This window comes from Erinaceus europaeus, chromosome 16, assembly GCF_950295315.1.
Source record: "Erinaceus europaeus chromosome 16, mEriEur2.1, whole genome shotgun sequence".
Classification (NCBI taxonomy): Eukaryota; Metazoa; Chordata; class Mammalia; order Eulipotyphla; family Erinaceidae; genus Erinaceus; species Erinaceus europaeus.
Window position 1 is genome coordinate 54,386,493 of NC_080177.1, and position 10,117 is coordinate 54,396,609.

Genomic DNA, 10,117 nt, shown 5'->3' on the forward strand with positions numbered 1-10,117 from the left:
AAGAATCAAGACTTTTGCTTTTAACTATTCAGAAGTTCCTTCTTCTTTCTTGTCAAGTTGTTTTGGATTTTTCAAACATCTTTATAGGAAATAATATTTTAAATTAATTATTGGAAGATACATAGCACTTATAAAAATCAAGACGCAAAGTAATTTAGCTCCACTTTTACTAGTGTACCACATTATCAATTAGTAATTCAATTTTGGTTTTGTTGAAGTATTTTCATGAGACAGTTATATATTTTTTTATGTAACTACAAAGCTCACATCTCTAAAAGTTGTAATGTTTAGAAGCACCATAGTTCTATAGTCCATTCTTGACTCTTTTGCTTTGCTTAATTTTATCCATTTCAAACCTCTGGAAAACTTTTATAATACTATACTCTATGTGATTTTATTTTCTTTTCAATCCAATAAATACTTATGAGTACCTGCTCTATTTAGAAAGCATGACAAGTCATAGAGTCGTTTTACTTCAGACTTTTAAGTTGAAGTTATTACAGGGAACTGTTATTAGTATTGTGATTAAAGTTACAGAGAGCACTAATCTGGCTAATCTGAAATGAAATAATGGCTATAGCATACTATTGGTTCAAGGTGAAGAACTATGTATGTATGGAATGTGATCCTTTTTTTCTAAGAGATTTATTTCTAAAAGATAGTGGAAGAGCTAGAGAGTTGACTTGGAATTGAAGCACTACCCCAGTCTGATTTCATGCATGATCCCTTAGCAATATATGAGAGAAGCAAGGAAAGTAGGACTGGGAATGTGACTCAGTGATAACATATGAGCCCTGAGTTATACTTATGGTACTGAATATATTATATTTTCACAGTAATTCATTAAAAAAATTTCAAACACACAGGAAAGTAAAAAGAAGGAAAATCTAGACCTTCGCAGATAAACTACAGCTGAGAGAGTTCATAGCCACTAGATTAACTACCTCATTAGTATTGATAAAGGGATTTCTTCAATTTGGGGGGAAATAACACTAGACAGTAGCACTAAAGCCTATAAAAATACAAGTTCTCTGTGTAGGGTAAATGCTTAGACAGATATTGGTAAAGTGTAAATTACTTTTAATTCTGGTAAATTGTGTTACAAATAAAGTCATAAAAACTATAAATAGAAGTTATAGGTAGCTATAAAAGTACATAAGAAGACAAAATGTATGAAAATGTTATTTGTGGGATACGGGTATTGGCAGAGTTGGTTGAACTCATATTACAGTGCTCAAGAACCTTATTCAAGCTCACAGTCCCCACCAATACGGGGAGAGCTTCCTGAGAAGTGTAAAAGCACTACAAATCTCTCTTTTTCTCCCCCCCTTCCTTCTTTGTCTTCCTCTCCCATCAATTTCTGTCTCTATCCAAAGTAAATATGTAAATAAAATAAATTCATGGGGAAGAATATGTTATTTGTGATATCAACCTAAAGAGAGAGGCTGAAATGCAAATGAGTAGAGTTCATTTGTTTAAGTAACATGTAACAGTGTTAAGACTAATTTTGATCAGGAAGGTGAACAGAAAATTAAATAAGATACAATTAAATGGAAATCCTTTCTAATTTTAATTTGGAAATTTAATATTGTTAAGTTGTTTGTACAACACAGAGAAAACCACAGATGAAATACAACCCTTGTTAAAGTCCCAGTGGCTTTGACATTTGAGAAACAGAAAAACAAACAAAAACCTTCGAATTTATGTAGACTATAGAGTGCCAAAAACCCTAAATAACCAAACCAAAACAATCTTGAAATATAAAACAATGGTTTAAACAGCCTTATTTCAAAATATATATATATATATAAAGCTAGAACAATTAAAGCAGTATGGCATCAGAGTAAAAACAGACATAGATCAATAGAACAGATGAAATCTCAGAAGTAAACCTCCATATGTATAGTCAAGTAAATGATCGCCAACAATAGTGCTAAGGTTATAGAATAAAGAAAATGCAGTGATTTCAGCAGTCTTTGGAAAACTGTATGTGCACATATCAAAACTTGAATTAGGACCATTATACCATATACAAAAAGAAATCATCTTAGAAACAAAGCAAAGGCAATACTGGGTGAATTCCCAATGGATTGTAGGCTGTCGCAGCAGATTTGGGGACATAGATGGAATTAGAGGAACACTGAGGAGTTTGGGGGTATAAGTTTCTATAATGGAACAGGAGGATGGTTTAGTGAAGAGTGAAATACATTAGTAACTGTATTGGGGAAATGTGGAAATATACATCCTTAGAACAACAGTCCTATAAATCAACACACCTTTAATAAAAATGGTACTAAAGGTGTGTGTGTGGGGCCTCAAAATGAATTAAAGACCTAAATGTAAGAGCTGAAATTGTGAAATTCCAGTATGAAAGCACTCCATTATATATGATTTGGATTATATATGACTTATTGGATATGGCATTAAAAGCACAGACAAAAAAAAAGCAATAGACAAATAAGACTAAAGTAAACTTAAAGGCTTCTTCAAAACAAAAGGAATCAGTCAACAAAGACAATAAGTAGAATAGGAGAAAACAGTTAAAAACTATATTAATATTCAGAATATATAAAGAACTCCCATAATTCAACTACAAAATTTAAAAAATGGTTAATCAATGAGTAAAGGTATTGAACAAACATCTCTTCAAAGAAGATATGGAAATGGCCAAGAAATATATTTTAAAAGCTCAATGTCACTTGTCATCATGGATATGCAATAAACAAATTAAGGGGTAGCCTCTATCAAAAAAAAACACCATCATTTAATGACAACTGTAATGAGGAATTAGTACCCTATGTATTATTGAGAATGTAAAATGGTACAACCACCATGGGACAGTATAGATATATTTCAAAGACTTTAAAAAGAACTACCATATCACCAAGCAATTCTTTTTGGCGTCTACCCAGAATAATTGAAATCAAGATCTTAATTAGAAATATTCACTTCCAAGATTATTATTGTAACACTATTCAAAATACTGAAATGTAGAAGCAACCTAAATGGAATGATAAGTGGGTAAAGGCGACATCTGTGGATATTATTCAGAATTTAAAAGAGCATCTTATCATATGGAACAACATGGATAACTCTTGAGACATACTAAATAAGTGTATCACGAAAAAGACAAGACAAATGTGTGTTTCTAGCTACTTAAAGGATTCATATTCTTAGAAATACAAAGCAGAGGGCTAGTGAGACAACATAATGGTTATGCAAAAGACTCTCATATCTGAGACTCTGAGTTCCAGATTTATTGCTCAGTACTGCCATAAACCAGGACTGACCAGTGCTCTGGTTTCTCTGGCTTTCTGCATCTCTCTTCCTCTCTCGCTCTCACTCACTAAAAAATAAAACATAAAATATTCAAAAAGAAGGAGAAGAAAGAAATACAAAGTTGAATTTGGTTTCCAAGAACTGAGTGGAGAGTGAAGACAAGTTGTTCAATGGATAATTTTGCAAAATGAAAAGTTCTAGAGATTTGTTGAAAAAAGCATATATGCATGTATGTAGCACCAATGTGTTAAAAGGTCTTTATAACTATGTTGATAGCAGCACAGTTTGTAATAGCCAAAGCCTGGAAATAACCTAGGTATCCAACAACAGATAAATAGCTGAGAAAGTTGTGGTATATATATATAATGGAACACTATGATGGATTCACCTTCTTCACCTCATTTTGGATGGAGCTTAAAGTAGTCACATTACATTAAGTGAGATAATCCAGAAAGAGAAGGGTGAATATGGGATGATGATATAACTCATTGACAGAAGTTAAGAAATAAGAACAGAAATAGGAAATACAAAGTACTGAACTTGGACTGGATTTGGTGTATTGCAGCAAAGTAAAGGACTCGGGTGGAAGGGGGCTTTCAGATCCTGGTGCATGATGTTAGAGGAGGCCTTAGGCTGGAGGTTATAATGCCTTGCAGAAAATTGAGAAATTTTACACTTGTATCAACACCTATATTTACTGTAAGCCATTAATTCCCCCAATAAAAATGTCTGGGGGAAAAAAAGTCGCTTGTAACTTTTTATTGCAATAAAAAATAGTTGGGAAATGCTCAGTTATGTTGAGATCAAGTAATATGTTTCTAGATAAGGCATTGTATAAAGAATGATCCCTATGAAAATTAATGTTTTTGAACACATTGATAGTAAGAATTTTAACATATCCAAATTTGAAATAGTTCTGGTGGCAGAGACATGAGAGAATAATTGGTAGCAGACCATAGTACCATAAAGCAATTATGTAAGAATGATAAACCACAGAAAAAATTTCACCAGAGCATAGCCATTTATTCTAGGAAGGACAATTCCCTGATGGTAGGTGAAAGCAAAGATGATGGTCACTAAGGGGAAGTGATCGGGCATTTCAGAACTGAAAGTATATCACCCTCCAGTCTCTACTGTCACTAGTAACATGCAGAGGTGCAGCTTGGGGATAAAGGAGAGACTGAAAGCTTTAAATCCCAGCAGTGGGACTGAGCAGTGAAGCACTTGGTAGAGCACAAACTTTACCATGTTTAAGTCCACAGTCCCCGCCTGCAGGAGGGAAGATTCACAAGTGCTGCAGCATGGCTGCAGATGTCTCTCTCCCTCTCTATCCACCCCACCGCCCCAATTTCTCTCTGTCTTATCAAATAGAGAAACAGCCCACTGGAAATGATAGATTCATAGTGCAGGCACCAAACCCTAGCAATATTCGTTGTGGCATAAACAAAATAAAAATAAACAACAGCAAAGCAGAAACAAGAAGCTTCCCACAAGGCCAAGGTAAGGTGCTAAACTGCCTTCAAGGACTCATGTCTGGGGGCAGAAAGGAAGCCATCTGTATATTAGCAACTGAGCCCATTAGAGTTGGGCTGTCTATCTCTCCCTCAATCATACAGAAAAGAGCCTATCACAACTTGTGGGTAAGAGGGTCACAATCTCTTAGATGGAAGAAGAAGGAAAAACAAGGTCTAGGAAAAATGAAAATCAAAAAGATATATCAGACTCTGTTAAAAAAAATGTATATATAAAGGACTGGGGGACCAAAGGAACACAGGATTCATCTACCATACATCTGAGAAGCTCTTAGCTTGTTTTGTAAAATAAGGGTGATCATACCATATGTTACTTCTCTAAAATACATGTATTGTCTTTATTTTACCATCTATTAAATCATCCTTATCTCACAGTAGATATTTAAATTTGATAAAATAATGGTGGCATATGTCTTAGAAAGTGGCTTTGAATATTAAGTGAATATAGTATGAAACTAGAAGTGATTATACTTAGTGAAGTGAGGAAGTGAAAGACAACTATCAATTAAACACTATCAATTAAACACTATCAATTAAAACACAAACTTTTTTTTAAAAAGAAAGCAACAAAACCCATAGACTCTGAGAACTATGGTGGTTCTCAAGGGGAACTTCGGTAGTAAGTGTGATGTGAAACTATATATAGTAAACCATTATTAAAGCATCAATAAAAGCTAAATATATGCAGTTGTTTTTGCCTCCAGGGTTACGGTGGAGCTCAGTGCCAGTCCACTGTTCCTAGCGGCCATTATTTTTTATTTTTTCATTTAGGACAGAGAGAAATTGAGAGGGGAGGGAAGATATCAAGGGAGAGAGGAAGATACCTGCAGACCTACTTCACTTGTGAAGCATCCCCCTGCAGTTGGGAAGTGGGGGCTCCAACCTGGATCCTTGTGTGGGTCCTTTGGCTTCCTACCATGTGTGCTTAACCAGGTGAACCACGTCCCCCTGCATTACTTATTTTTATTGCCACAGGACTATCCCTGGAGCACAGTAGTGCCTACATTATGAATCCACCACTGCTCCTGTTGACCATTGTTTCCTTTTCCTTTCTTTTCTTATTAGATAGGACAGAGAGAAATTGAGAGGGGTTGGGAAGAGAGAGTATTGCAGATGTGGCTTACTGTTGATGAAGATGTCTCCTTACAAGTGAGGAGTAAGGGCTCAATCCCAGGTCCCTATGCATGGTAATGTGTGAGCTAAACCAGGTGCTGAACCTATTCATCACACAAAGCAGCAGTGTAGCTTGAAGACACCATAGCCCTTTAGTTTTGTTTTTTTTTTAAATTTTTTATTTAAGAAAGGATTAGTGAACAAAAGCATAAGGTAGGAGGGGTACAACTCCACACAATTCCCACCACCCAATCCCCATAACCCACCCCCTCCCATGATAGCCTTCCCATTCTCTAGCCCTCTGGGAGCATGGACCCAGGGTCGTTGAGGGTTGCAGAAGGTAGAAGGTCTGGCTTCTGTAATTGCTTCCCCGCTGAACATGGGCGTTGACTGGTCAGTCCATACTCCCAGTCTGCCTCTCTCTCCCTAGTAAGGTGTGTCTCTGGGGAAGCTGAGCTCCAGGACACATTGGTGGGGTCTTCAATCCAGGGAAGCCTAGCCAGCATCCTGGTGGCATCTGGAACCTGGTGATTGAAAAGAGTGTTAACATATGAAGCCAAACAATTTGTTGAGCAATCATGGATCCCAAGCTTGGAATAGTGGAGAGGAAGTGTTAGGGAGGTACTCACTGCAAAATCTAGTGTAATCCTGCTTTCAGGTATATATTTTGCAGTAGTTTATGGATACATGTGCACATAAGCTCTCTCTCACAGAAACTGGTGTATATCTAGGTTATGGGACTTTGTTAGAAAGTGAACTACCTGAGATGAAATTAGAGTGTACTATTAAAGGAAAGGTCTCACCCGAGTAATGAAGCTGAAGGGTTGTCATTCCACACGTGAAGTCTCTGGATACAGTCTGAGGTGAAGCATGTTGAGATGGCAATCATTGCTTTGGTTAGGTTGTGATCGGCGGATGCAATATTATTTGGTTTGGATTGGGAGATGCATACGGGAAAGTGGGCCCTATCCAAGGGTGCCAGGACTGGGGGAAGTAGGGGCTCTATAGTGAAGATGTGAGGTTCCTGCTGTCTTAGGGTTCAAAAAGACAATCAATAGTTAATATTATTATCACATTATTTGTTAATTGGGTTAACTTTGAAAAGTCCCTTTGTTATGGTTTGCTGTACAGTACCCAGTATCTTGTATATAGCTGTGCTATTGGAAGCTTCTAATCTACTTGGTCTAGGCTTTTGAGAGAGTCCGCATATCAAATACGTAGCCTATCTATTAAAAAGATTCAGTTTGTCTTTTGAGAACCTTTGAGACATACAATTGATTTCCCCCTCTCATATTAATTAACTACTGATTTATATGTCTACATTTTGCTAGGAGTGTACATAAACACCATTCCCACCACCAAAGGACTGTGACCCATCCCTCCCGCCCACTTCCACCCCCCACTGGCCCAGGAAGCTACATGTCTACCCCTCACCACTGGGTTTTTACTTTGGTGCCCTACTTACAATTTGATCAGGTCCTGCTTTTAGTTTCCCTTTCAGATCTTCTAAGTCAGCTTCTGTTGATGAGTGGGATCATCCCATACTCATCTTTATCTTTCTGACTTAGTTCACTTAACATAATTCCTTCTAGCTCTGTCCAAGATGTGTCAGAGAAGGTGGGTTCATTGTTCTTGATAGCTGCATAGTATTCCATTGTGTATATATACCACGGCTTTCTCAGCCACTCATCTGTTGTTGGGCACCTGGGTTGCTTCCAGGTTTTAGCTATTATGAATTGTGCTGCTATGAACATAGGAGTACACACCTCTTTTTGGTTGGGTGTTATGGAGTCCTTGGGGTATAACCCCAGGAGAGGAATTATTGGGTCATATGGAAGGTCCATGTCTAGCCTTCTGAGAGTTTTCCAGACTGCTCTCCACAGAGGCTGTACCAATTTACATTCCCACCAGCAATGTAAAAGGGTTCCTCTGTCCCCACATCCTCTCCAGCATTTGTTGCTGCTGTCCTTTTTGATGTATGCCATTCTTACAGGAGTGACGTGGTATCTTAGTGTTGTCTTCATTTGCATTTCTCTGACAATCAGTGACCTAGAGCAGTTTTTCATATGTTTGTTAGCCTTTTGGATCTCCTCTGTGGTGAATGTTTTGTTCATTTCCTCTGCCCATTTTTGGATGGGGTCATTTGCTTTTTTGTGGCTAAGTTTGCTGAGCTCTTTATATATTTTGGTGATTAGTTTCTTGTCTGATGTCTCGCATGTGAAGATCTTCTCCCATTCTGTGAGGGGTCTCTCTGTTTGTTTAATAGTTTCTTTGGATGTGCAGAAGCTTTTCAATTTGATGTAGTCCCATTGGTTTGTTTCTGCTTTGGTCTTCCTTGCAATTGGATTTGATTCATCGAAGATGTCCTTGAGGTGTAGGTGGGAAAGTGTTTTACCAATGTTTTCCTCTAAGTATTTGATTGTTTCTGGTCTGACATCTAGGTCTTTGATCCATTTGGAGTTGATTTTTGTTTCTGGTGAGATAAAGTGGTTCAATTTCATTCTTCTGCATGTTTCAACCCAGTTTTTCCAGCACCATTTATTGAAGAGAGCCTCCTTTTTCCATTTAATACTTTGGGCCCCCTTATCAAAGATGCCCATAGGTGTTGGGATTTACTTCTGGGCTTTCAATTCTGTTCCACTGGTCTGTGTGCCTATTTTTGTTCCAGTACCATGCTGTTTTGATGATGATGGCTTTATAATATAGTTTAAGGTCTGGGAGTGTGATGCCTCCATTTCTGTTTCTTTTCCTTAAGATGGTTTTGGCAATTCTAGGTGTAGCCCTTTAGTTTTTGATGTTGGATAAATGCTGGAAGTTTTCATAGACAAACATGAGGACAGAGAAGGTCACTCATAATGAGCAGTGAACCTTGAAGTCAAAATCCTTCTGTATTGTGGTCCGGGAGGTGGCGCAGTGGTGAAGCTTTGGATTCTCAGGCATGAGGTCCTGAGTTCGATCCCCGGCAGCACATGTGCCAGAGTGATGTCTGGTTCTTTCTCTCTCCTGTCTTTCTCATAAATTAAAAAAAAAAAAAAAAATTAAAAAAAAAATCCTTCTGTATTGCTTAATGGAAATAGAAAGTTGTATCACGGGAGTTGGGCGGTAGCGCAGCGGGTTAAGCGCACATGGCGTAAAGCACAAGGACCAGCGTAAGGATCCCGGTTCAAGCCCCGGGCTCCCCATCTACAGGGGAGTCCCTTCACAGGCAGTGAAGCAGGTCTATAGGTGTCTATCTTTCTCTCCTGCTCTGTCTTCCCCTCCTCTCTCCATTTCTCTCTGTCCTAGGGAACTGTGTATAACTGTACCTCTGTTATGGTTTTTTAAATCATTATTGAATCACAAATAAAGAAAAAGAAACCAAACTCTTCATATTTAATTTTTCTAAAATATGTTGGTTCATTTTACAAAAAAAAAGCATTCAACATTTTCCCTCAGGTTCATACCATAAAAGCCCATATATAAGAAGTATTTGTTTTGCAGTCCAAAAAGTTGGTGCAGCATATAGTGTCTGACCTATGAACATGAGGTCCCAAGTTGGTATTTTGGCGTAACATGCCAGTGATGCCCCCCTCTCTCTCCCTCCCCCTCTCCCTCTCTCCCTCTCCCTCTGCTCCTCCCCCTTCCCCTGCTCCTCCCCCTCTCTGTTTTTATTAGTGATTTTAAAAATTAAATGTCAACAGGGGTATAATTCAACACCATTCCCAACACCACAGTTCTGAATCCCCAGTCCCTCCATTGTAAGCCACCACAGTTTTCCTAAAGTTGCAGACATGCATTAAGTATCATCTCTACAACCATCTGTCTACATTTGCATATAATTTCCCCCTTTTCCTTCCAGGTCTAGCCCTCTCTTCCCCTCTAAGCCACTCATGACCCTATTACTACATCCAGATGTTCTTCCCTTTTTCCTCCTCTCTCTGAGGATCCTGATGGAGCTGGAATTCAGAGACCTCTTACTCTCTACCTCCTATTGCTTCTGCCCCACTGAGAGTATGGATCAAAATTGTTTTTGAGGTACAGAAGATAGAAGTTCTGGCTTCTATAAGTGTTTCTCCGCTGGACTTGGGTGTTGACAGGTCATACCATACCCTCAGCCTATTTCTCTTTCCCTAGTGGGCTAGAACTCTGGAGAGGTGAGGTTCCAGGACACACTGGTGAGACTGTCTGCCCAGACAAGTCAGGATAGAATCATG